General features: G+C 41.4%; 1 long non-coding RNA gene across 4 annotated transcripts in view; it reads right to left on the bottom strand.

Moving 5' to 3' along the window:
* Nucleotides 1-7,237: 7,237 nt before the first annotated feature.
* The window catches only part of LOC147578620 (uncharacterized), a 34,174-nt gene continuing 13,722 nt past the window's right edge, over nt 7,238-27,689 (bottom strand). For 2 of the 4 annotated variants that reach the window (XR_015255427.1, XR_015255429.1), the window contains 4 exons: nt 19,932-19,995; nt 16,973-18,291; nt 14,999-15,338; nt 7,238-9,240 (listed from right to left, as the gene is read on the bottom strand). This is a non-coding gene — a long non-coding RNA (uncharacterized LOC147578620). Of the gene's footprint in view, nt 9,241-14,998; nt 15,339-16,972; nt 18,422-19,931; nt 19,996-27,689 lie in introns of all 4 variants that reach the window. The other 2 variants (XR_015255430.1, XR_015255428.1) reach the window with 2 other exon arrangements.

Raw genomic sequence — 27,689 nt, 5'->3', positions numbered from 1 at the left:
CTGGGGATCTTGAAGTATTAGATAAAATGACATGTATTTCTAATGTGTTGTATAATAAACTAGAGAAACAAAGTAATCTCAGGAAATGGTGAGCAATGTTATAAACAGGGCAAGGCAACACAAAGTGACTTAAGAGAATAGTTTAGTTTTGGGTAGTCAGTGCCGGAGTGCATTTGACCTGAGTCCTAAATGCAAGCCCACTAAGAGACAGCAGGGGAGAAGAGTCTCCAGTGGCCCCCGAAAGAACTGAGGTTGGAATGTTAAAAGAAGGCCAGTGTAGCTGAGTGTGGACTGCAGGAGGAAGATGGAATACATGAAGGTCAGAGAGATGGCAAGGGCCAGGCCAAGGGGTTTGTAGGTTTCTAGGTGGGAAGGGATGCCACAAGACAGTTTTAAGTGAAGATGTAATATGATGTGATTTGTATTATTTCACTGTATAGAGAATGAGTTATTGCTGGTAATATGGTAGCATGGAGACCAATTCTGAAGCCATTTCTCTGCTCCCCATTAGATGTTGATGGGAACTTCAAATAGGGTGTAGGGTGGTAGCATCAGAGATGGAGAGAAGGGGACAGATTGGTATGAATTTTGGAGGTAGAACCAACTGGATCAGTTGATAGGTTAGATGGGGGTGATAGGAAGCAGGGGAAGAGAGGACTCAGTAGAAGTCCTGGGTTCCTGCTGATACAGGAAGACTGGGAATGTAAAATGGGGGATAGGGGCAAAGCAGTCAAGAGTTCTCTCTTGGGTTGCTTAAATTTAACTTCCAAGTACACATGTTAGTTGGATACAGGAATCCAGAGGATAGAGAAGTCCAGAATGAACAAGCCAATTTAAAAGTCATCAGCTCATAGATGATGCAAGCACAATCTCTGCGGAACTGTAAAGTATCAGAAAAAAAGTCACCTCTTGTGGCAAGATAATATTTGGAAATATTGGCTAATGTGCTTCCCCCTGGCCATTCCTCTCCCTATTCTTCAGGTGTAAGTTAGGGTGTTCCACACTCCTGGCCTTCAGAGTGGGTCCTTATGGCAAGAATGCAAAAAGAATCCAGTCTGGGCTCAAAACAGGCACTTGAAACTCTTGGCAGAGACATCAGGAACAAAGACAGGTGATGCTATGGACAGGGATGCCAAAGGCAAGTGTCCTCTCCTCATGTCCAGAATCTACTACAGGAAGTTTGTACTATCGGGTTCTTATAATTGAGTGGGGCTGAGTTTCTGCTGCCAGGTGGAATGGAGCTTGAGATAGAATTTAAGTCTGTATCTGTATCTCTACTTCTTTTTTCTTCCAAGTTTTTAATTAAATTCAAGTTAGTTAATATACAGTGTAGTATTGGCTTCAGGAGTAGAATTTAGTAGTTCATCACTTACATATAACACCCAGGGCTCATCACAACAAGTGCCCTCCTTAATACCCATCACCCATTTAGCCCACCCCCCACTTCTCCTCCAGCAACCCTCAGTTTGTTCTCTGTATTTAAGAGTCTCTTATGGTTTGCCTCCCTCTCTGTTTTTATCTTGTTTTATTTTTCCTTCCTTTCTCCTATGTTCATCTGTTTTGTTTCTTAAATTCCACATATGAGTGAAATCATACAGCATTTGTCTTTCTCTGATTTCACTTAGCATAATATGCTCTAGTTCCATCCATGTCATTGCAAATGGCAAGATTTCATTCTCTTTGATGGCTGAGTGATATTCCATCACACACACACACACACACACACACACACACACACACACCACATATTCTTTACCCATTCAATGGACATTTGGTCTCTTTCCATAAATTGACTACTATTGATAGTGCTGCTATAAACATTGGGGTATATGTGCCCCTTCGAATCAGCATTCATATATCCTTTGGATAAATATCTAGTAGTGCAACTGCTAGTCATAGAGTAGTTCTATTTTTAATTTTTTGAGAAACCTCCACACTGTTTTCCAGAGTGGCTGCACCAGTTTGCATTCCCACCAGCAGTGCAAAATTGTTCCCCTTTCTCTACATCCTCACCAATATCTGTTGTTTCCTAAGTTGTTAATTTTGGCCATTCTGACAGGTGTGAGGTGGTATCTCACTGGTTTTGATTGTATTTCCCTGATGATGAGTGATGTTGAACATTTTTTCATGTGTCTGTTAGCCATTTGTATGTCTTCTTTGGAGACATATCTGGTCATGTCTTCTGCCCATTTCTTCACTGGATTGTTTTTTTGGGTGTTGAGTTTGATAAGTTCTTTATAGATTTTGGATACTAACCCTTTATCAGATATGTCATTTGAAAATATCCTCTCCCATTCCATAGGTTGCCTTTTAGTTTGTTACCTTTGTTGTGCAGGGTTATATCTTGATGTCCCAATAGTTCATTTTTGCTTTTGTTTCCCTTGCCTCTGCCAACATGTCTAGTTAGAAGTTGCTACAGCCAAAGAAAAAGAGCTTGCTGCCTGTTTTACTTCTAGGATTTTGATGGTTTCATGTCTCACACTTAGGTCTCTCATCTAGTTTGAATTTATTTTTGTGTATGGTGTAAGAAAGTACAGTTTTCCCAACACCATTTGTTGAAGAGACTGGTTTTTTTCCCCCACTGGATATTGTTTCCTGCTTCATCAAAGATTAGTTAACCATATTGTGGGTCTATTTCTGGGTTTTTCATTCTGTTCCATTAGTCTATGTGTCTGTTTTTGTGCCAGTACCATACTGTCTTGATGATTATAGCTTTATAACACATCTTGCAGTCTGGAATTGTGATGCCTCCTGCTTTGCTTTTCTTTTTCAACATTACTTTGGCTATTCGGGTCTTTTGTGGTTCCATACAAATTTTAGAATTGTTCTAGCTCTGTGAAAAATGCTAGTGGTATTTTGATGGGGATTGCATTAAATGTGTAATTGCTTTTAGTATAGACATGTTAACAACATTTGCTTTTCCAGTCCATGAGCATGGAATGTTTTTCCCATTTCTTTGGGTCTTCTTTGATTTCTTTCGTAAGTGTTCTATAGTTTTCAGAGTACAAATTTTTCACCTCTTTGGTTAGGTTTATTCCTAGGTATCTTATGGTTTTTGGTGCAATTGTAAATGGGATTGATTCCTTGTTTTTCTTTCTGCTGCTTCATTATTTGTGTATATAAATGCAAAAGATTTCTTCTATATATCTATATATATATTTTACATTTGTAGAATAGCCAACCTTACTGGGTACTCATGAATATGTCAAGGAAAATGCTTCCTTGTATTAGCACTTTTAATCTTCATGATAATCTTTAAGGTGGGAATAAAATTTCCATTTTACAAATGAGGGATCTGAAACACCTGGAGAAAGATACAGTCACATGTTTTGTACATCTGAGTCTGTGCCCTATCAAGTTCCTACCTTGTTTCCTCAACCTCCGGTGAGATAGAGAATAATCCTGTTTCCCTGGAATGCTAGAATATTTTACCCTAACAGAGTAATAAAGTTTCCACTGAACATGAAATAGAGTCAACTGCAGCTTTTACATGTCAGTGCAATTTCCCCTAGCTTTTATCCATCAAGTTTTCAAAAACTGTAAGGCCTGACTCTGGGTGCCTCTTAGCCATCCATCAGCTGGTTTGGCTTAGTTTTATCACTCATGGGACATGCTTGGTAGGAAGATCTAGTATGACTCTCCTGAGGTGTGCTGGCAATTCCAGGTCAAGGCTATTTTGACTTTTTCAAGCAGATGGAGCTGCAATCTCTCTCTGTTGAGTAGAAATATGTATATATAGAACACCAGATGTTAGAGATTTAACAGCACACAGATTGTTCCAGAGCCACAGGAACATAAGCTGGTAACAATCCAGTGATGCAGTCACTCCTACCAACTGAAAACGGACAATTATACCTGGGAGTAATAGTTCTTGAGCTCTTGCATTATCAGTAGGCTTGGACTTATTTGCTCAAAGACGTAAAACTATGGACGTCTCATTGTCTGGGTGGGAAGTCTCATCCTCCCAGAAATGAAGGCCATGTTCAGAGCTCAGCTGCCTGGAAGGTGTGAAGAGCTCATCATAAAATCACCCTTTCTAGTCAAAAAGCACCAGTAACAAATCAAACACCCAGACAGAAAAAAAGGCTCCTTGGGACAGAATTGTCTAAAAGGTACTGCTTTCTTTCAACATTCCTAGAACTTTTGTCTAGAATTTACATTATGTTCTTGATTTTGTTTTTGAATTCTAGTTCATCTATAAAATGGAGCCCTCAGTTCTGCCACCAAGTGGCTAGCCCAGAATTCCATAGCATTCTTCTGCCATGTAGTTACCTACTCCAGGGGATGAAACAAACTTTCATATGGAGGGCTGGATAACATTGCTCTTCTCTTCTTCCAGTAAAAAAAAAAAAAAAAAAAAAAAAGGTTCTTGCAGCAATTCTCCGTGGGGTGTCAGACCTGAAAAACAGAGCAGGCCTCTCTCTCCTGGTACCTCACCTACCTCGATCCTTACCACCTCTCCTGCATGTCTGCAGACAGCTGGTCTCCTCAAAGGGCATTTCCATTGGTACATTCCATACTGTTGTTGTAACAGAATGGGTCTTTTTTAAGGCTTTTAGCTTTTGCAGTTGTGACAGGGCAAAGACTGATGAAGTAGGTGTTGTCTTCAGCACTCCTTCCTTCTCTCTCTCTACCTCTCCTAGGGAGGGGCATTCATCCTCCCCACTGATCTCTGTGCTTTCCTTTGTTAAGGACAAGCTGGGTAGTGGTGGAAAGGAAACAAAAGGAAGGCAGAGTTGGGGGAAAATAGACAAGCCCAACTAGGGCAAGAATTTGGTGGGTTTTGGAGTGAGACCAGTTGCAGGGCTTGCGAGAATTAGGAGGAAATAGGCTTTCTAGAAGTGTTGTGATAAGTCACAGATTTCATATATTTGGGGGCTCCCGTATTCGGCACATAGACATTTATAATTGTTAGCTCTTCTTGATGGATAGACCTTGTAATTATTATATAATGCCCTTCTTCATCTCTTGTTACAGCCTTCAATTTAAAGTCTAGTTTGTCTGACATAAGTATGGCTACTCCAGCTTTCTTTTGACTTCCAGTAGCATGATAAATAGTTCTCCATCCCCTCACTCTCAATCTGAAGGTGTCCTCAGGTCTAAAATGAGTCTCTTGTAGACATAAAATACATGGGTCTTGTTTTTTTATCCATTCTGATACCCTATGTCTTCTGGTTGGCGCATTTAGTCCATTTATGGTCAGTGTTATTATAGAAAGATATGGGTTTAGAGTCATTGTGATATCTGTAGGTTTCATGCTTGTAGCGATGTCTCTGGTACTTTGTCTCACAGGATCCCCCTTAGGATCTCTTGTAGGGCTGGTTTAGTGGTGACGAATTCCTTCAGTTTTTGTTTGTTTGGGAAGACCTTTATCTCTCCTTCTATTCTAAATGAAAGACTTGCTGGATAAAGGATTCTCGGCTGCATATTTTTTTCTGGTCATCACATTGAAGATTTCCTGCCATTCCTTTCTGGCCTGCCAAGTTTCAGTAGAGATCCGTCACGAGTCTTATCAGTCTCCCTTTATATGTTAGAGCACGTTTATCCCTAGCTGCTTTCAGAATTTTCTCTTTATCCTTGTATTTTGCCAGTTTCACTATGATATGTCGTGCAGAAGATCAGTTCAAGTTATGTCTGAAGGGAGTTCTCTGTGCCTCTTGGCTTTCAATGCCTTTTTCCTTCCCCAGATCAGGGAAGTTCTCAGCTATTATTTCTTCAAGTACACCTTCAGCATCTTTCCCTCTCTCTTCCTCCTCTGGAATACCAATTATGCGTAGATTATTTCTCTTTAGTGCATCACTTAGTTCTCTAATTTTCCCCTCATACTCCTGGATTTTTTAATCTCTCTTTTTCTCAGCTTCTTCTTTTTCCGTAACTTTATTTTCTAGTTCACCTATTCTCTCCTCTGCCTCTTCAATCTGAGCTGTGGTCGTCTCCATTTTATTTTGCAGCTCGTTAATAGCATTTTTTAGCTCCTCCTGGCTGTTTCTTAGTCCCTTGATCTCTGTAGCAATAGATTCTCTGCTGTTCTCTATACTGTTTTCAAGCCCAGCAATTAATTTTATGACTATTATTCTAAGTTTGCTTTCTCTTATATTGTTTAAATCATTTTTGATCAGTTCATTAGCTGTCATTATTTCCTGGAGGTTTTTTTGAGGGGAATTCTTCAGTTTCGTCATTTTGGATAGTCCCTGGAGTGGTGCGGGACTGCGGGGCACTTCCCCTGTGCGGTCTTTAATAACTTGCGTTGGTGGGCGGGGCCACAGTCAGACCTGATGTCTGCCCCCAGCGCACCGCTGGGACCACAGTCAGACTGGTATGTACTTTCTCTTTCCCTCTCCGAGAGGTGGGATTCACTGTGGGGTGGTGTGGCCTGTCTGGGCTACTTGCACATTGCCAGGCTTGTGGTGCTGGGGATCTGGCGTATTAGCTGGGTGGATCGGCAAGGTGCACAGGGGCGGGAGGGGCAGGCTCAGCTCGCTTATCCTTCGGTAATCCGCTTCAGGAGGGGCCCTGTGGCACCGGGAGGGAGTCAGACCCAGCAGAAGTACAGCGTTCGGTGTTTGTGCGGTGCAAGCCAGTTCCCTGGCAGGAACCGGTTCCCTTTGGGATTTTGGCTGGGGGATGGGCGAGGGAGATGGCGCTGGCGAGCACCTTTGTTCGCCGCCAAGCTGCGCTCTGTCATCCGGGGCTCAACAACTCTCCCTCCCATTGTCCTCCAGCCCTCCCGCTCTCGAGCAGAGCTGTTAACTTATAACCTTCCAGGTGTTAAGTCCCGCTTGCTGTCCAAACACACTCCATCCGGCCCCTCCGCTTTTGCAAGCCAGACTCAGAGGCTCTGCTTTGCCTGTGGGCTGCCCCTCCGCCCCCGCTCCCTCCCGCCAGTCCCTGTAGTGCGCACCGCCTCTCTGCCCTTCCTACCCTCTTCTGTGGGCCTCTTGTCTCCACTTGGCTCTGGAGAATCCGTTCTGCTAGGCTTCTGGCGGTTTTCTGGGTTATTTAGGCAGGTATGGGTGGAATCTAAGTGATCCGCAGGACGCGGTGAGCTCAGCATCCTCCTATGCCGCCATCTTCCCAGAAGCCACTCCCCAAGTCACAGATTTCAATTAACATTCTTCAAGAGACACAAAGTTTGGGAGACATATTAACGTTACTTTTGGTTACCAGACTGCATTTCTTAGTGCTGCTTGGTACTCAGATCCATGGGATCAGGAAATCTGTCAGTATGCAAATCCAGTCACCCAGAACCAGAACATTTATTTGGATCCTAGTATACTTTGTTGGAGGGACAAAGAGTCAGGTTCCATTGGGTGGACCCTGTGAGAGTGACACTATCTGTTATTGGCACTTCCCAGGTTAAGTCCCCCTCCTCTATCTCAGGACCCATCTACCTGCAATTCCTGAATTCTGACATCTGGTGGGCTGCTGGCATATCCCTCCCAGTTTAGGGGTCCATGAAAATGTTTTTCTTTTAAAATCAGAAGAAAAAAATGAATATAAATGAGGTTGGGTTGTATGTTTGTTCCAGTACCATTGTAAAATACAATTTTCAATATTTACAGAGGAAGGAACCAATAAAAACAAAAACCCTCAAAACAGGCTCCATCCTGTATTGCCTCCTGCGATCACACAGCCTACTACAATCTATTGGGAATGGCTAAATTCAGGGCTGAAACATTTGCAACTCTGCTTGCCAATAGACCTAAGCCAAATCTCCAACTTTGCTTTTAATAAAATCTGTACAGTAATTTGATCTTCATCTAACTCCTCTATTGCTCAATTGTCTTGCATCCAGGCAAACTCTTCAAATGCCAGCACATCAGCACAATCATTTCACAGCTCACATTCCCAGCTGCTTATTTCAGTGGGTCAAACTCATTCTTTTCACAAACCCATTCTTTTCACAAACTTCTGTTATTCTTGACATCTTTTCATTTGGCTAAATTTAATCCAAATAAAAGTTTTACTGCTTGAGGATTTCTACTTCATATGGACTCCTATGATTTGGGGGCCACTTTGTAGCATACAGAGCACCTAGAGAGATATGAGACTTCTAGGGCCTGATACAGGACTCTTTATATTTGGTTGTGCCCACCACAGCCTTTACTCTAATGACCAGGTCAAACACTTCCCAAATGGACTTCCCTTTTCCATTCAAGTCCCTCAAACTTGTGTTCCACAATGCAACTGGATTGACCCATTAAAACATAAACATAAATACATCAATGTCAATTGTGTGTGCCTAAAGCCCTTCAGTGACTTGCCCTGTATTTGGGGGGAAAAAACCAAGATGCTAATATGGCCCACACAGTCTGGGGGTCTGGCCTTGCCCCATGTAGACTCTCCATCCCACTGACGATGCTCCTTGCAAAGACATCCCAGCTCTTGGACCACACCCCTCATTTTCCACCCCAGAGCCTTCAAGTGTGCTATTCCCCAGCACCATCAGCTGCTGTTCTTTCCCCAGTAATGCCTCCTTATCCTTTAAGGAATGTCATTACTGTTGCTCTCTCAGAAAGCTGTCTGACCCTCAAATCTAAAAGCCCTCAATATCTTCACTGACCACTTTGTATTCCTTTGGAGCACTTATCAAAGATTGAGATGACATTTGTGTGTTTACTTAATGTCAACTCTTCCATTGGATCATAAACTCTATGTGGGCAGGGTCTATATTTGTCTTGTTAACTATATGTCTCCAATGTCTAGCACCACGCCTTGTTCAGTTATGACATTATAAAGATTTTTTTTTTAATGAATGACTAAATCCATACTATAATGAGATCTTTATAGTTAAGATTTTAGAGTGGGTCTGCTATTGATTTCTTGTTCTTCCTTCTAATGATAAGCCTATGCAGTGTGGCTGAGAATAATCTGTATTTTTTCCAGACCCTCTTCTGTATGACCTATGTTGTTTTTGTCCTGCTATGAGTCCTACCATACATCCTACTATACTTAACGGCTCACAGTGTTCACCACAGTTCTTTTGCTTTTTGCTTTTGCACTTGCTCAAAGAAAAGTCATTATGTATGAAATCTCTATCAGTGATTTCTACTGAAGTCTTGGCATCTCTCCAATTTGCTTTGCAGCTTTCTGGATGTCTCTTTAACTTTCTAATGAAAAAGATTTCTTGATGCTGTGGTTTTGTTTAATTTGAGCATCCTGTATCTGTGTTCTCTTTGGTAGCTTCATTCTCTCTGCAGGACCGCACTCCATGACTGCAGTGGTGAGGGCACCTGCATTCTGGAATAACAATAAGAGTTTTTATTGAGTGCTGAATATGTGTTAGGCACTGTTGAAGTATTAGCACATTTAATCCTCAGACCAAATTAATGAGGCAAGAACTATTATAATCCTCATTTACAGATCACTACTAAATATCGGGCCTCCCTAGGGACTTGTGAAGGCTATGACATTTCTGGGTAGCTTCATTAATGAAACCCCTCAACAAAAGAAATAATTAGGGAGTGGCTCAGGGAACCCATTTCCTCTCCTGCTTCCCTGGTGACTGTGGTACTGTAGGTAGATAGTGAGAATATGGAATTTTCTTCTGGCTTGGAAGTAATTGCTACCTCGGTCAGTCACTCTCAAACGGGAACAGCTGCTTTCTGTTCAGCAAAAAGAAGTGGTATACACACATGGGCTAAAAACAAGGCAGATGTTTAGAAGCTGATGAACTTTTGTGTTTATCATATGGCACAGTAGTGGTCATAATAGGAACTCAAAAATGACTCAAATGAAGAAAATAACACAAGCAGGATGGGATCCTCAGTTTGGGTTCCTGGCTCATTTTCTGTGTTGAAGTCCATTCCTCCATTTTAACAGAAAATACAGAAATAATTAAATTCACGCAAGAAGCTCAGAGATCAAGGGATGATGCTGGAAAATGGTTATTATCCTAACACTTAAACCATCAGAATGCAACAGGTAAGACATTTCTCGCTGGGCTTCCATGCACCATCACAACCAAGGAGCAGTTGGATTTTCTTGGCGGACTGTCTTTCCTGGGCATCTCTTCCCATATACTCCCTCCCGATATCTTCCTGGTCTCCTAACACTATCTTGCATCATGTACCCTATTCAACAATCCAAACCTACTGCCATGCCAGTAACTCTCACACTCAGTCCTCTGCTTTGTCTTGGGCCCTTTTATACTTCCTCTTCTTATTTATGCTTTGTTTTATTCTCCTCTGCTCATTAATGCTATGTCTCACGCTTATCTTCCCCCCACCCCAAGTTTGTTCCTAATTTCTTTTCTACTTATTTTCCCTTTAAACCACCATTTTTTAATTACAATGCTATCAAAATGGAAATTAATGATAAAAGATAAAAGACATCTAGCCACAGATAAATTTTAAATTCTAAACATTTAGGTTCAAAGAAGGAATAAAAACAGAAAATATAGACTTATAATAACAAATGGCAATGAAAAGGTTGTAGATCTATGAGATGCAACTAAGACTACATTAAGGGGGAAATTTCATAACATCAAATGTTTTTATTTTTAACCTAGAGTGAATAAAAATAAAAGAACTAAATTTTCAACTCAAGAAAATAGAAAAAGAAAAATAAGTCAAGAGAAAGTAAACATAGGTATATAAAAATAACAAAAGCAGAAAAAAATTTAGAAAAAGAGAGAGTAGATAAAACTAAAACTTTTTTTTGAAAATCTAACAATTTCACTAGCTAATAAGTCTGTTTAAAAAAAAGAGAAAATTCAAATAAACAAAATTAGGAATAAGAACGAGGACATAGCTATTATATGGGGTGCCTGGGTCGCTCAGTCAGTTGAGTGTCCAACTCTTGATTTCAGCTCAGGTCATGATCCCAGGGTCATGGGATTGAGCCCCATGCTCGGCTCTGTGCTGACCATGGAGCCTACTTGAGATTCTCTCTCCTTCTGCCCTCCTCCCCTTCTCATGCTCTCTCTTAAAAATAAAAAGTTAAAAAAAAAAACTGGATATAACCATTATGTTCAACTTTATGCTTATAAATTTGCATTGCTTGTACTATTAAAAATTTAGGACAAAGGCACTTCAATGGAAAAAATAGCTGTCTATGATATCTAGATACCACGGAGAACAATTTAGCCATTAAAAATAATGAAGAATTTGGGACACCTGGTTGGCTCAGTGGTTGAGTGCTGGACTCCTGATTTCAGCTCAGATAATGATCTCAGGGTTGTGGGATCAAGCCCCATGTCAGGCTTTGGGCTGAGTGTAGAGGCTGCTTAAGATTCAATCTCTGTCTCTCTCCCTCTCTGCCCCTCCCCTGCATTCTCTCTCTTTCTCTCAAATTAAAAAAAAAAAAAAAAAAAAAAAGGATTTCTATATACAGGATGTGAAGTGCTGCTCTGGCCCAGGATTAACCCTGACAAGGGGAATTCCTAGAGTCTTCTTTCCCTGTTCAACCTGCTTACTTTGGACCCTTGGCCACTGCTTTCCTTACGGTCCTCTTTGATGGTGTCCTTGGTCTCCTTACAGTCTTAATAGCCCTTTTATCATCAAATCCAGCAAATCTTCCACTTGAAATTTGTTAACAATTTCAGTAGTCAGTTTAAGAATGTTTATTTCTGAGGGGTTTAAATGTGTGTGTATGTTCAAAACATACAAGACACAGTTCGTGCCCTCAAGAAACTGACAGTTGCATATAATGATTCAGTAAAAACAACAAAGCAAGATCTTATTAAGTACCTCAAAGCAAACTTGTAAGGTTGCTCTGAGGCTTCAGGTAAGTAGAGCATATGAAAATGCTCTGTAAACAGGAAGTGACATGCAAATATTGGTAATTATTATATTTGTTGTTGTTTTCCTTGTTATAGTTGCAACAAAAACTCCTGACAACCTGTATAGTATGTAAACTGTCTCCCTAATTTCAAACTCTTGCTTAGCCTGTCACCCTTTTCACCCTTCCTATAACCCATAAGACCTACCCCATTGTTGAAAATGATGGATGTAGAAGAAAGAGCACCCCAAAAGACAAAGGTGAAAGGGAACGAGGGGGAATTTAAAAAGGACTTATTGAGTTGAATGGGTACATGGCAACACCATTGTAAAATCAGCTTATTTGTATATATAAAAATTGGATAAAAAGAAGTTTTATATTTTATAGTTTGGTATTTGAACATTTATGTTAGAATACTCCATACTAGACAGTTTTTGAATATGCTTTGGATACTAAAAATATTATGTATTAATGCCTTTTGAACTTAACCTATAAGTATACGGGCTCCAATTATTTGGCCATTCTCACCTTAACATAGTGTATCTATTTTAGTAGTAAATACAAACCAATCTTCATTGGCACACACGTAGGGAAAAAAATTCAATGAACAGAATGAGGCTAAACATTAGTGTGTTGAAACTAATGATGGCAAACATTTCCACAGGTTTTATGTAATTATTTCCATAGTTTCTTCACATTCATCTCCAAAAATCATCTTAGGAGGTGACTGCTTTATCTAACATTTTACTGACTGAATTCATGATTCTTTGATAACTTATAGCCTTAGAAAGTCCATCAAACTGTCAACTTGTATATTAAAATAAACAAGTATTTGCTTTTTAGTCACAATGGATTATCATTGATTACTCCAGTATTTAAGACAGACTAATTGTTAAACGCTCAATAGAATTATTTTAGCCATAGCATCTTAAGTAAGAAACTCTACAAATAGCAAGCAAATAACAAACTCTTTCCCTTCTCCCATTTTTCCTAAGAAAAGAAATGTTATGATGTAGGCTTTCATTTTCTTTATAAAATCATCATGGAAGTACCACCTACAATTGAAAAAATTCTATATTGATTTTATTGAATTAAATACCATGTTTTTTGTTGAAACCCCGGGAACATAACTGCTAATACATTTAACTAGAGATTGCACGATATTTTAAAAATGTGTAAATATGAAAAATTTTGCAAATATGAAATACGAATATTTAAGAGTTGCCCCAATTTTTTATACATTTGAGGTAGAGATGTTTATACTAATGACCTGCCTAGTGTTTAAGTCATTCAGAAAATCAACTTTTGTTCTTGAGCCCCAAATTTATGCAAAACATTCAGAAGACAAGGAATATGATTTAAAAGCAGTAAAAACTTTTAAAACAACTCACTGTAATTAATTAGCAGTAGAATTTCTTCTTTTAAACATTTCATCTATTTCTAAAAAATTATTTAACTTCTATAAGCTTATTTTCTTTCTTTAAAAACAGATTCATCATTTTTGTGGAAAAATTAAAAGGATTCCTAATTCTTTGACATACTATAAAGCAGAGATTAAATGTACACAATACCTACTCTAGCTAAAAAGAAATTATATAGCAGTAAACTTAGGGAATCAATATGTTCAAATAATGACAAATGTACTTATTTAAAAATTCTCTTCTGTTTTATCTTCTATTTAATTTTTTATTAAAAAAATTTTTTTCAATATTTATTTATTTTTGAGAGACAGAGAGAGACAGAGCACAAGTGGGGAAGGGGCAGAGAGAGAGAATCTGAAGCAGGCTCCAGGCTCTGAGCTGTCAGCACAGAGCCCGATGGGGGGCTCAAACCCATGAACTATGAGATCATGACCTGAGTCAAAAGCAGATGCTTAACTGACTGAGCCACTCAGGTGCCCTTTAGTTTTTTATTTTAGATAGAGCATGAGCAGGAGGGAGAGGGGCAGAGGGACAGAGAGAGAGAGAGAGTAATTTAAGCAGGCTCCATGCTCAGCTTGGAGGCCAACCCCAAACTCTGGGATCATAATCTGAGCTGGAACCACATCAGATGCTCAACCAGCTGAGCCACCCAGGCAACCCTGATCTTTTATTTTATATCTTTTGACATTAGTATCAAGTTATATGAGGTTCTTATTAGCATGAGCAAACTGCAACCACTTCAGAAACAAAAATTATTGAGTTTAAGTAAGAGTAGACTTTTATCAAAATTGAAACAAAGGAAAAAATCACCAAGGGCAGAGAATACTCTGTAGGCACATCCTATTTACCCATGATGATTATTAAAAAATGTGTAGAGCCTGTTTCAAAAATAGTATATAAAACAAAGGAAAAGCCTCATAAAATCTTGTGATTTTTCCTTTTCTCATGTGAGCTTGTTTGCAAATTTAAAATTTCAGTTAGTTTTTTTCCCATAAGAAGTAAAATAGAGTAAAAGCAAAGTCAAATTAGCATAATGTTATTTTAAGTTTAAAAAAAAGCTCATCTTTTTAGTTTCCAAAGAACCAAAAACGTACGTAGTCTTAAAAAGCAAGTAGTCACTGGAGGGATATGGAAACTGAAGGATTCAGTATGAAAATAGGAGCAAAAAGCTAAACACACAAGTAAAACAATTTATATTTGGACTATCAAATTCTTCCTTTACCAATCTTTTATCTAAATAAGGGAAGATTTACAAGATGGACAATTGGAATTCACTAATATTTGGTAGGGTCAAAATTTATCTAAAAAGTAAATTTGTATTTATTGCACAGAATAGAATTTTCTGAAAATTTTCAGTACTTGTCTGCTCATTAGAAACCAAAAGCATAAGATGATGTCTCCATAGTACAGTTTTAATAGACATTTTCTGGGTTTTAAATCTTCCCTTTATACCTTTATACATACAAAGGGGCATGATAAGAAAAGTCAATCAGAGACGGCCTTTTTCACTGTTATTCACCTTAGCTTAGTTCAGTGGGGTCATTACATGTAAACAAAACAGGCGTAACAAATTTGCAAACTTCCAGCTGATGATACTCTCTGCATTTCACATTTTGTAGGTGGCAATCATTTGAGGTTTCTTTTCTGGTGATCTTTCTATACAAAGATCAGAATTTTGTTATCTAAGTTCAATACCTGTTGGTATGGGAAGAGGGTGAATGTAATCTGGAAACTGGCCCTTGAAGGTGGTAAAGCATACAGATCTGTCACGTGGTTCATTCAAAGTCCTGAGCAACAACAAAACTCACCATTTAAGTGACAAATTAGCTCAACCAGCACACACCAGCTGTACTCACCTTCCTGGGCAGCTCCAGCTCTTCAGGCTATTCCTTCCAGGTTCTTCTTTATTGATTTCCTAGGTCCAGCCCACCACCTTGTTCTGTACAGAGCATACCAAACGAATACACCGGAAATTAGGACAGCCCTTCTGCAATAGTGAAATACTTTGTCCAGTATTCTCAGGGAGGCCAGGCTGCTGGTGAGAAGATCCTCAAATGAACACTGCCAAGGTTTTCTCCTTGCTCAGTCTCAAGGAAGGAGATACACCTTTCCTACACTTGGGAAACCGGGTATCTGTTTCAATTAAACTCCTTTTACCTGTATTGAGCAGGCACTAGATGAAGAAAAATCCATTTCCTGAAAGCAGAATATACATTCGTTGGCATTTGCATCATTAAAACACAAATGAATTGCATAATATTTACTCTGAGTTTCTGAAAGTTCAACAAAGGGGTTCAAGAAACATCTGAAGCTATTTGAGGCACTTTTCTTTATGCAATGTATTCCTTGGCTCCTGTCATGTACAATTTTCAGTTTCTGTTTCCTACCAAGATGCTTCCCAAGAGATACTGAATGTACTGCAGAAAACAGTCCGAATGGCCTGAACATATTTAACTTAAACTCTCTTTGCACAAGGATAAATGCCACCCTTTTCTCCTTGCGGTGACAGACCTCAAAGACAGGTCAGGGGTGCTCTTCACAAGGATGTCCTGGGGGCAGCTCCGAGGAGTGGCCGCCACTGGGCCTCACCACCACCCAGTCTGGTCCCTGAGAGCGGGCCACTGCTTGGCCCAGAGCTGGCATAGCAAGTAGGGGAGGCGGCGCCACCCGGTCAGGTCAATGGCGCTGGCCGTGTGTGCCCAACAGCCATGGTTTCTGCGTAGGGCACCTGTGCATGTGGGTGCACATGGGCCTCCACATGCTTGATTGCCTCCCCTCCCCACATGGGGTCGGTGTCCTAGCCTCAAGGATCCTCCTCCCCAAGCTGGTGTGGTGGGAGGGACGGACTGCATTCCCTTGGACTTTCTCCGAAAGAGCAGACTGTTCGTGGATCCTCGTGGCAGCGACAAGTGTCAGTTGAACTGAGCAGAAATGTTTCTGGGCACGCATTGATCCCGCCTGGGCACTAGGCACCCCGCCTTGGCGGGCTCCGACTGATGGGTGAGGTGGGGTGTTTGGGCACCAGGAGAACCTGGGTCAGAATGGCCAGTTGCCATTGTGGTAGCCTTACGGGTGTGGTAAGAGCAAGGGACAGCGAGAGCCAAGAGGGCTCCAGGCTCCATCCGGCCACTGAGCACCCCTAGATTTGGGGGCACATTAACAAGAGGCTTTGGAGCGTCTTCATCCAAGCCAGGGTTAATATGATTGTGTGGTTTCAGGCCAATAGAGGAAAGGGTTTTAAAGTAGGTGTGTATGGGAGTGGGGTGGGGGGGCATAAAGTAAGGGACTTCTCAGGGCCTTTAGAATCTTGCTAATGGTAACCGCTTCCTTCTGGCAAGCTGGGCTGTGTCTGAGGGGGTGCTCCTGCTATGACTGTGTGCACAGAGCCGCATCACTCCACCCTTAGTTTCAAGGTGGTTAGTGCTTCCTGCCCCTACTCCTACCCTCAGCCCCTACTCCTTCCCTGAGCTGTCCTTGACTCATTCCTTCCTTTCTCCTTCCTTCTTATTTTCTTCTCTTTCCATCTCTCTCCTCCCCTTCTACATTTTCCTTTTAATTCCCTCTCTGCAGTTTCACACTCTGGTGAGTTTTATCCAGTCTCATGGCTCTGATTACTAATTACACGCATGACTCCTAAATCTGTCTGCAGCCCAGACCTCTTGCCAATCCTGAATTAACTGTCTGTTGGGTAAATCCCTTGGCTGACAACCAGGCTATAAATCTAAAATCAAATTCACCTTTCCTTTGAAAGCAGGCTCCTCCTCCTGTGTTGCTGTTTCTGGTAAGGTTACCACTTTCCCCCAGTCACCTGAGTACAAACTTAGACTTACCTTTGACTTCTGCCGTGTCCACCCCGTCCTGTCAGAGGGCAGGGGCTGTTGCTTGAATCTCTTTCTATTCCTGCCAGCACTGTGGGTGCTCAAGCCTTTGTCACCTCTGGACTATTACAGCAGTGTAGGGGAGGAAAACTTCCCTTTTTTTCCTGCTAGGTTCTTTGGCTGGTCAAATAATTAAACAAGACAGATTAACAGGAGAAAAAGATTTTAATTTTGCATGTATGGGAGCTCATAGAAATATTGGATTCAAAGAAGTGACCAAAGTCAGCAGCTTTTTATACCTTTTAGAAGAAATTTATGAAGAGTTAACAAGACAAAAGTTTGGACTTGGGGTAGCAAATTAATGAAGAAGTAACAAGGTTTGTTTATACAGTTTTCTCAGTCCTGAATTCTCTCTCTCTGGTGATAAAGATGCCTTCTACTCTCCAGGTGTAGAAAGTGCACCCTTCATAAGAAAAATTTATTTCCTGCTTTGAGGTGTACAGAGAAGGGTCAGAGTGGCACATTTTGGGGCAGCCTGCTCTGGACCCCATCAGTAGCTTTCCAACTGTTATCTCTCATGTTAATTCATGCTATACCTTCCACCAGAGTAAATCTCCCTGATTATGTAATTTCTTTGACAAAAACCATCAGAAGTCTTCACTGTGGACAGAATAAAACTTGAACTTGTTAACTTATATTTAAGAGTATCTATGATCTGATCCAGACTAGTTTTCCAGTTTTCTATCCAGATTTCTCCCCTTGTCTACCTCCAGCCAAACAAAATTATATATGTTCTGATAAATATCTGGATCTCTTCTGACCTCCATCCTTAGCTTCTGCATTTTCATCCACCTGGAATTGCTTTTCTTTTGTGCCCCTTTGTTTAGATCTTACCATTAACTGGGATGTCATCTTCTCCTCATCTTCTACAGGACTACATCTGGGCTGCATCTTTTTAACTTGTGTTGCTTTCATAAGACCATATATAATTCAATTCAATTATAAGCTTCACAAGGTGGGATCTGTGACTTAATTTCACCATTTCTTAAATGCCTGGCCACAACTTTTAGTTGCTCCCTAAAACTTTGTTCAATAATTACATGAATGCTTTATACATCTCAGCCTGCTTTCTGCTCCCCTCTTTTGCCTTAGATCTTGAAGTATGAGTTTAGCAGTTTAAATCACAAAAACTACTGCAATACAATTACTGATTGATTGCCACATACCTTTATGCATCAAGAACTGTATGAAGTTTTTTCACCTGCATCTTAAGATGGATCATTGTTGAACCAGGTCAGGTTTGAGCACGCCTAGTAGCTAAAGGGTTTCTGCTGACACTAAATTGGAATAATGGGTTGGTTAGTGTTTATAACATCCTGCCAAACTTCGGGCAGCTTTTTCTGCCACCGTGACTCATTCAAACATCTTCCCCTGCTCACTTCTCCATGATGGTGGTGTAGACTAGAAGAATCAGAAGACATAAGGACTGGCTGGCCAGTAATCATCATGGTCATGATAATAACCATTGTTAACATTCATTTTGTTGTCAACATGTGCCCCTGCCCTGTGTTAAACACTTTTACAGTTAAGCTCACTTAATATAGGGGCTCTATTAGGTAGGTACCCTACTTTCTCTGTCTGATAAATGCGGAATCTAAGGCATAGATAGGTCAAAAACTTGCCCAACTTAACAGCTGGCTTAACTGGCAGAGCTGGGATTTGAATCCAGTCATCTGATTTTAAAGCTACCATGTCACTCAAACCTTTTCCATTCAGTCAGCATTTCTGAGTATTGAAGCTCGGTGATGGAGGAAGAAGAAATAAGACATGCTGCTGGTTCTAAAGCTTGTAACCTAGCTGGGGACAAGAGAGAATTAGAAACACTCTGAGTGAGCAAACATCTCTCAGTCCTTGGTGCTCCCTCAGTATGTAGTCCCTGGCACTGGGAAGATTGTATGGCCATTGCCTGTTTCTGTTTTTCCACCAGATAGTGGCCTCCTTGGGGCCAGGACTTACGTCCTTTGGATGGTTCTCTCTTGCCCCAGCACAGCACTTCACATGGATTGGGCACATAGACTATGTTTGTGGAGCTGAACCAAACTATTAAATGGTGTTGTTCAGAACACAAATATAACAGGGAGGCAGATGTGGGCCAGTCAGTCTGGCTGAGTCATTAGGAGGATTCAGGGAGGGGGGGCAACTTGAGGGATTGAGGGATGAATGAGGTTTAGAGACTGTTATAGAGACTGAATGTGTCTCCCCCAAATTTATATGTTGAGATCCTAAATCTTAAGGTAATAGTATTGGAAGGTGGGGCCCTCAATAGTCCATGAGGGTGGAGCCCACACAAATGGGATTTGTGCTTTTTTATAAAAGAGAACCCAGGGGCGCCTGGGTGGCGCAGTCGGTTGGGCGTCCGACTTTAGCTAGGTCACGATCTCGCGGTCTGTGAGTTCGAGCCCCGCGTCGGGCTCTGGGCTGATGGCTCAGAGCCTGGAGCCTGTTTCCGATTCTGTGTCTCCCTCTCTCTCTGCCCCTCCCCCATTCATGCTCTGTCTCTCTCTGTCCCAAAAGTAAATAAAAAATGTTGAAAAAAAAATTAAAAAAAAAAAAAAAAAAAGAGAACCCAGAGTGCTCCCTCACCCCTTCCACCATGTGAAGACAGCATGAAGACAGCTCTCCATGAACCAGGAGGCAGCCTTCACCTGACAGAAGATCTGCTGGCACCTTGATCTTGGGGTTTTCAGCCCTCTAGAACTGTGCGAAATAAATGTCTGTTGTTTAAGCTTACCCAGTCTCCTCTGGTACTTGGTTATAGCAGCCCAAACCAATGGAGACATTGCTTCCTTTGCTATTTTTTCTCCCTTCCCCTCCCTTCTCCCCTCTTCTCTTCTCTTTTTTTAAGCAACCAAAGTGTGGATCTCCTTTCCTGGCCTCCTACAGCCACTAACTAACTGCCAGCAAGCCTGACTCTTATCTTTTCTTCTCAGGTCAAGATGCAGTAGGATTGTCCAGAGCAGGGCTGTCCAATAGAACTGTAATGTAAGCCACAGATGGAGGGCACATATATAATTAAAAATGTTCTAGTAGCAACACTAAGAAAACTGAAACAGGTGAAATTAATTTTAATAATATTTTACTTAACTCAATATAGTCAATATTATCATTTCAACATCTGATCAATATAAAATTATAAATGAAGTATTTCACATTTTTTTTTGGTAACATATCTTCAAAATGCAATGTGTATTCTGCACTTAATAGCACATTTAAGTTTGGACTAGCCTCTTTTATGTATTTATTTTTGTATTTTTAATTTATTATTTTTTAAAATTTACATCCAAGTTAGTTAGCATATAGTGCAACAATGATTTCAGGAGTAGATTCCTTAATGCCCCTTACTGTTTAGCCCATCCCCACTTCCACAATCCCTCTAGTAACCCTCTGTTTGTTCTCTGTATTTAAGAGTCTGTTATGTTTTGTCCGCCTCCCTTTTTATATTAATGACTAGCCTCATTTCAAGGGCTCAGTAGTGACCTGTAGCTCATATCTATCTATGGTATTGAACAGTGCTCGTCCTGAGCCATAGGTGGGGCTTCCCAACCTTTCTCAGGTCTTGCCACTCTTAGGAAGTAATAATATTGTGCAGCACAATATTGGGGTAAGTGGAGGACTGTGGCTGAAGGTTGTGAACAGCTCAAAAGATCAAGGCCTGGATGGGAGGCACCATTTCTCAGACCTTTAAAATGCACATTTCCTGGGGCGCCTGGGTGGCTCAGTTAAGCCTCCTACTTAGACTTCAGCTCAGGTCTTGTTCCTGTTCATGGGTTGAGCACCATCCCCTTACAGCTCTCAGCAGGGACCCTGCTTTGAATCCTCTGTCTCCCCCTCTCTCTGTCCCTCCCCAGCTCACGCTTGTGTACTCTCTTTCTAAAAATAAACATTAAAAAAATAAATAAAATCCATACTTCCTTTTGATAAATACAGAAAGCTTTTTTTCTTCCTATTTGAACATTCACATGGATAACTTTCGTTTTCTGAATGAAGGTGTTCTATTGAACTTGTGAATTTACTTTTAAACTGACATAGATGTTTCCTGCCCCTATGTACATTAGGCAGCTCTGAAGGAATTGCAGAGAATTAACAAGACAAGGAGGGACCCTATACCAGCTCTGCAAACGGATCCACACAGGCCATTTGAATTGGCACTGGTGTGGCTAGACTATTGTCAAAGTTGGGGCCAAGCCCCTCTCCCTGTGAGCTTGCAGTCATAGCGTCTGTTTTCATGAAGAACACAGAAAACCCCAGAAACACTTCTGACTCCCCTAGGCCCTGAGTGCAGGGAAGACAAAATTTAAGGAGAGAATTTTTAATAAACACACCCAGCCCATGGGGGGTGGGCACTGACCTGATTTAGAAAAGCATCTGAAGGGGTCCCTCTCCCTTGGCAGACCACTGCGAAGGCACTGAGTGGGAGCTCTTGTTCACTGCTCCTGCCTGGCCCCGTGACTAATCCATGCAGGAGCTTAGCGACTGTTTGTTGAATAAATACACCATTAATTCAACACGTATAAGTCCTGGCTGACAGTCTCTGGCCTCTTCTAAATCACTGCCTGCCTGGGCTCATTCTTTTTTTTTAAGATGATGGTGTTTTCAACTGTCCCTCATGACCAGTTCCAAGGCAGCTTTGAGTTCTGCTGCAGAGATTGGTTTCTACTTGTAAGAATTCTCTGGGCCCTGAAGGAGCTCTGTTCTGGAGGAGTGTAGGCCCAGGCAGTAATTCAGAAGCTGGCCCAGCTCATCAAATGGCAAGAGACTGTCAGGCCTGGAGTGCAAATGCCCCAGGAGACAGTGTGGGTGGGGTTGGCGAAGCTGGCCAAAGTTTTAGGGATTATCCACAGCAGGATCTGAACTGTTAAAAGATAAGGAGGGTTTAGGAACATCTTGCTTTTTGATTATACTTCTAGTCTGGCCCATGCCAGAGATTTATCTTCTGTACTTCAAATTTAGAAAATAAAAGACTTTAAAAAGCTTTTCCCAAAGTATAAACTTAGAGTACTATAATAATGAGTCAATGCTTTTTCAAAATATACAAGCTCCTTCCTGGAGATTTGATGTATCCCATTGGTATGTGGAGCCTGCCATTGAAAGTCTCTGCATTAGATGTCCCCTGGGGCCTATTCTAATTTTGATAGTATATGTTTCTAGGTCCTTTCCGATTGCCAATTGCTGCTGATGCCCCCACCCTGTCCTTTTCCTGGTAAGGGGTGTTTTTCTTTGACATCTATCTCTCACCCTGTAGGCTTTTCCTCTCTGTCCACCCCCTATCATGGTGACTAAGGCATTCCCACTGCCCGGGTCCCTACCCCCCATCCTGCTTCCTCATCCCCAAATTCCTCACCTCTTTACAATCTTCTTCTCAAGATGAAATCTATCTAAGTATCCCATAACCAGGACCCTGTCCCTGTATCAGGGACACTCATTTGTCCTGTTCTCTATTGAGAGCACTGTCTCCCATTCTGCCTGGCTGTACAGGTTGACTCCTGAACAAGGGCTTCCAGGCAGTGGGGTGAAATCCAGCTCCCCAGACTGACCTGTGAGGAACATATCCACCTAGAGGAAGGGAGCCTTTTACTAATGTACCCAAAGATGATCTATGGGCTACAGCAGCCCTGCTGTGGTGGCCAGACCCTCCATGGTCCTGCCCTGACAGAGCTTAGATCTAGGATAGAGAGATACAGTGAGGAAATAAGCAGACACAAAGTGTGCTTAGAACTGGGGCAGGGCAACAAGGAAAAAGGAAAGAACAACCATGATACCTACATAAGGTGAGGGGACAGAGCTGGCTTCCTGAGGAAGCGATATTTACACTGGCATCTAAGATGTGAGAAGGCATCAGTCAGGGAAGAGGGGAGGGGGTGGGAGGGGAAATCCCAGCACAGAGGCAGTATAATGGTTATATTTGTGCATCAGCTTGCCTAGGTTATGTTACCCAGTAGTTTGGTCAAACATAGTCTGTGAAGGTATTTTGCAGACGTGATTAACATCTACAATCAGTCGACTTTAAGTAAAGGAGATTACCTCTGATAATGTGGATGAGCCTCAAAATCAGTTGAGAGCCTTAAGAGCAAAAACTGAGGTTTCCCAGAGAAGAAGGAACTATTCTGCTGCAAAACTGTACCACAGAAATCCTACCTGACTTTCTAGGCTGCTGGCCTGCCCTACCGATTTTGGACTTGTCAGCCCCCACAATTATGTGAGCCAATTCTTTAAAATAAATATCTTTATGTGTGTGTATATAAGTATATGTATGTATATGTGCATGTGTGTGTATATATGTATGTTTGTACATGGATGTATGTATATTATGTGTGAATTATATATGTGTGAACATATATTATAAATGATTATATAATATATATGAAATATATATTACATAATATATATTATATATTTTCACATACATACACATACATCCATATATGTACCCTGCTGATTCTGGTTTTCTGGAGAATCCTGACTTATGCAGGTGGCAGGTGCAAAGCTCTTGAGGGAAGGAGACGATGGGTCTGAAGAAGGCTGTGTGGCCTGAGTGTGGTAATCATGGCACAAGAAGCCTTGGGAAAGATTGGCAGGACAGAACATGCAAACCATGTTAAGAATTATGTGTTTTATTATCAGTGCAAGGGAACTCATCAAAGGATTTTTACTGTGAATTACATAACCTTCTCCTCACTCAGGTACTCTGTAGCTAATCTATTGCCTAAGAGATCAATCATGCCTTAACTCACATAATACACCTAAGACATCCTTCGAGCAGTTAGTGACTAATTTTGGGAATTGGCAGGCAGGTGGGGAATTTATTTTGGCTCAGGAAAGCCTCCAAGGGCTTTCAAATGACATTAACAGGTGGCTTATTACTCTACCTACACTGGCTCAATCAGGTCCCCAATGACCATGGGGCAGGCCTGTCCTCAACAGCAGTCAAGTCTTCTTTGCAGCTGCAGGTACACAGGCTCACCACCACCTCCTGCAACCCATGCACACACAGGGCAAGCCAGAGTGTTGCAGGTAGGTGGGAGGGATCCTATTGTAATTCTTAACACCTGCCTTCTGCATGATGCCACCAGTGCCTCTCCATATATATTCTGTTGAATTCTGTCCACAACCCTGGTAAATGAGGTCCCTGCATTCCCAAGTGTCCTGCATATAGTCAGATGGGTACATGTGGTGGAAGTCCTCAGGGTTCAGGCTCAAGCCTTGCAGCCCCATGCCTCAACTATCTGCATATGAGAGCAAGCAGATACTAGCCCACTGGGCAGTTTCCAGGGCTGGGAGGCTTCACAAGGTGAAGAGACATAGGGTAGAACAGGGCCCTGGAGGGGGCATTCATTGTAGCCTGAGATTTGTTCTTTAACCCACCAGACGCCTAACTGGATCAGACCTCTAGAGTTGATTGGGCCCCCAGAAGACTGCTTACACTCCCTCAGAAACTGCTTTATAATGCTACTACATTAATTTACAAGGGGAAACCAGACTGTTGGGCCAGTGAATTCTTCCTGCAGGCAAATTTACAGGAGAAGTCAAACTGTGATCAAAAGTGTCCTTGGTGGGCTTAGAATTAGTCAGAAGTATAGCAGTGATATTTCACTCTAGCCATAGAGAAACCTGACGGGCCGTGTGGATCAGGTTTATGGCCCAAATACCATACAACAGGTGCTTGATGTAAATATTTATTGAATGAATAAATGAATGAGTAAGCACCTGTCTAGGAAGAGCTTGCTTATTAGTGATAACAAGAACATAAGTAGCATTAGCAGCTAACACTACTATCGGTTGACCATGTGCAGGCACCACCAAGCCTTTTACATGGGTTTCATCCTTCGGTCCTTGTGATTCTGTGGGGCAGAAACTGCCATTATCCTCATTTCAGATAAGGAAACTGGGACTCAGAGCAGTTAGGTAACTGACTACCCAAGGCTAGAAAGCAATGGAGCTGCGACTGGACCCAAAACAGTTGCATTCCCGAACCTTAAGCCACATGTACTATGTGATTTAGCACTGCTCTCCTTGAACAAAGCTGCATTTACACTACCTAGTCTTTCCTCTCTGAGACCCATTTGGTATAGTTGGTCATGACTCACTCCTTCCATAGACCTACTTTTCTTTACATATGTAAATACTATTTCCTCTGAAGAGTGGTCATATTTGCTGATGTGCCTGGCTTTTCCTACATGGGGATTTCTCTAGGCTACATGGGGATTTCTCTAGTCTCATTTTTTGGCCACTCTGCTCTGAGTGATATTACAGGTATCCACCTGTCTCTATTACACAGAGCTTCTTTATTCATTTCAAGGGCTTCCCCCTTTCTCCTGGTTGGCATGTAGCAACTATATAATTTAGTGCTGCACCAGGTGAGAAGTCCAACATCTAAGACAGGTTGTGAAGCCCAGTCCATCTACACATAAGAATGAAGAGTCCCAGGGGGTGAAGAATGCTCAGGAAAAAGATACAGATACCTCCCAGGGCAAAAGGGAAGGAAAGGATAGATGACAGGTTGATAATCTCAGCTGTCCAGTGAGGTCCTCCTCATTCTCCTCTGTCCTATGGCCTGGATGGGTATGGGGTTGGGTGCATAGGGAGAGAGGAAAGTAGGAGACAGTGGTGTATACTGTACTGGATTAGGAGGTTTCTTGTAACCTATACATGTTTTGGTTGAAAAATGCACACCTCAGAAAACAAAAAACAAACAAACAAAAAAAGGAAACAACTGAAAGAAATTGTGATCCATCATTATGACATTTTCCCCGTGAATATTTCAAAAGGTCACAATGATTGGAAAGGAGGTTCCTATCAAATGGAATGGCAGTCTTTAAAACTTAAAAACACTCTATTTCTAGGATCTGGAATAGGTACCTAGTTGTTCCTCTTGTAAGTTCCCTGGAGGAAGTAGAGTGCAAGAACCATGGGTCACCTTCACAGGCCTGAATAGTTCCAGTGGCAGTCCTGCCTTGTCACATGTTTACAGAAGTTCATAGAATTTTATCTAGAACCCCTGTGATCCAGTCCACATAGAACTATGCATTTTCTGAAACAGATTATTTTGATGATATGAAAATATGTTTTGGCAAAATACATCAAGACATTAAAATTTTTATTTTAAGGAAGTCTGTTTAAAAGAAGAAAAAACTTAAGTGGCAACACAAACCCAAATTTCTGAGTAGCCTGTCCTTTTATGAAACCATGCACATGAAATGATTACTCCTTCTGAAACTTGTTCTGGAATGGATTTAAGTTCATGATGTTTGTTAGGGCTGAAGAAGAAGGATATGTATCACACTATGTTCTATGTGAGATAAACGTACTGGGATTGCACTTGACCTGGATACAGGATGTGGACACTGCATGGCAGTGTTTCCTCACACTTTTTTGGCCCTAATTCAATGTAAGATACACATTTTATTTTTTACCAGTACACTCACTTATGCAATATGTGCACACACAGATATATAAGAAACACATCACTTCCTTTACTATTTGTATAGCATTTTGATATTTTTTTTTATACCTGGGTGACTCAGTTTGTTGAGTGTCTGACTCTTGATTTCTGTTCAGGTCATGATCTCACAGTTTGTGAGATGGAGCCCCACATCAGGCTCTGAGCTGAGTGTAGAGCCTGCTTGGAATTCTCTCCCTCTCTCTCTCTCTCTCAAAAAAAAATGGTGGTTGTTACTAGTCTATTAACTTTATAATCCTCTAATAGGCACTCTACTCAGAAGCTTACCTGAGAAATTTTACCCAAGGGAAAGGAGAGGGCAAAGGAAAGAAACAATCTCTATCTTTGTCTAGGAAGTAGAGTGTAGTGAACTCTACACTTTTTGTCAGTAAAAATGGGGTGATGATGTGGATCTGGGGGTCAGTCATAGATTTGATTTGATCAGAGACACAAAATAAATCAACCTATCAAATGGAATGTCAGTCTTTAAAACTATGGAAAAATCAAATGGAAGATCAGATTCTCCAGGGACTGGAAGCCCCTTATATTAAAATGGGATCCCAGGTCTCAATCCCCATATGTGACATTTAGATGACTGCATACAATTTTTAGCTGCCTTTAGTAGGAAAAAAATGAATAAAATTTCCTGAGAAATTGGGAGTATACCTGGCCTGACAGGAAGGAGTGGAGTGGGGGCCCTAGAAAATTGGATGAGGTGACACATCAAATTATCCACCCACAGAAAGGGTTATATTACTACTGTAGAATGGGCCAAGCTCCACATACAATGATGTCTCTGAGTTTGGCTCAAGGTAGGGGATCTGTGGCTGCACACTGGATGGGCTGAGGAAGTGCAGGGGATCCCTCTGTGCATCATATGGGGTTGGGGAAAAATTAGAAGCAGGGGTGATAAGAATACAATACCGGCTTTCTGCTTTAGCATCCTGAACCTGGCTAGCAGGGGTGCCCTGGCTTTGCTTCCTTCAGGTATAGATTTCACTTTTGGAAGGTTGGGGTTGCCCTCTCACTGGTGAGGGTAGCTTCAGGAAGGAAGGTCCTCAGTAAAAGTTTTATTACTGTGAACTTAGCTTGCTTCTTGGTTGAGAGATTGTAGAGATGATGATGTAGAAAATTCTTCCCTGTGTGTGTAGGTATTATAAGATACAGTCTCTCTCATATTGGAGGGGGTGGAAGACATTCCTTCTACTTGCTGCTGGTCTAGGTGCTTAACAA

The sequence above is a fragment of the Puma concolor genome, chromosome C1 (assembly GCF_028749965.1).
Source record: "Puma concolor isolate L17-30 chromosome C1, mPumCon1.1.hap2, whole genome shotgun sequence".
NCBI classification, from domain to species: Eukaryota; Metazoa; Chordata; class Mammalia; order Carnivora; family Felidae; genus Puma; species Puma concolor.
Note: the sequence above shows the minus strand (reverse complement) of the source record. Positions and strands in the feature narration are given on the sequence as shown.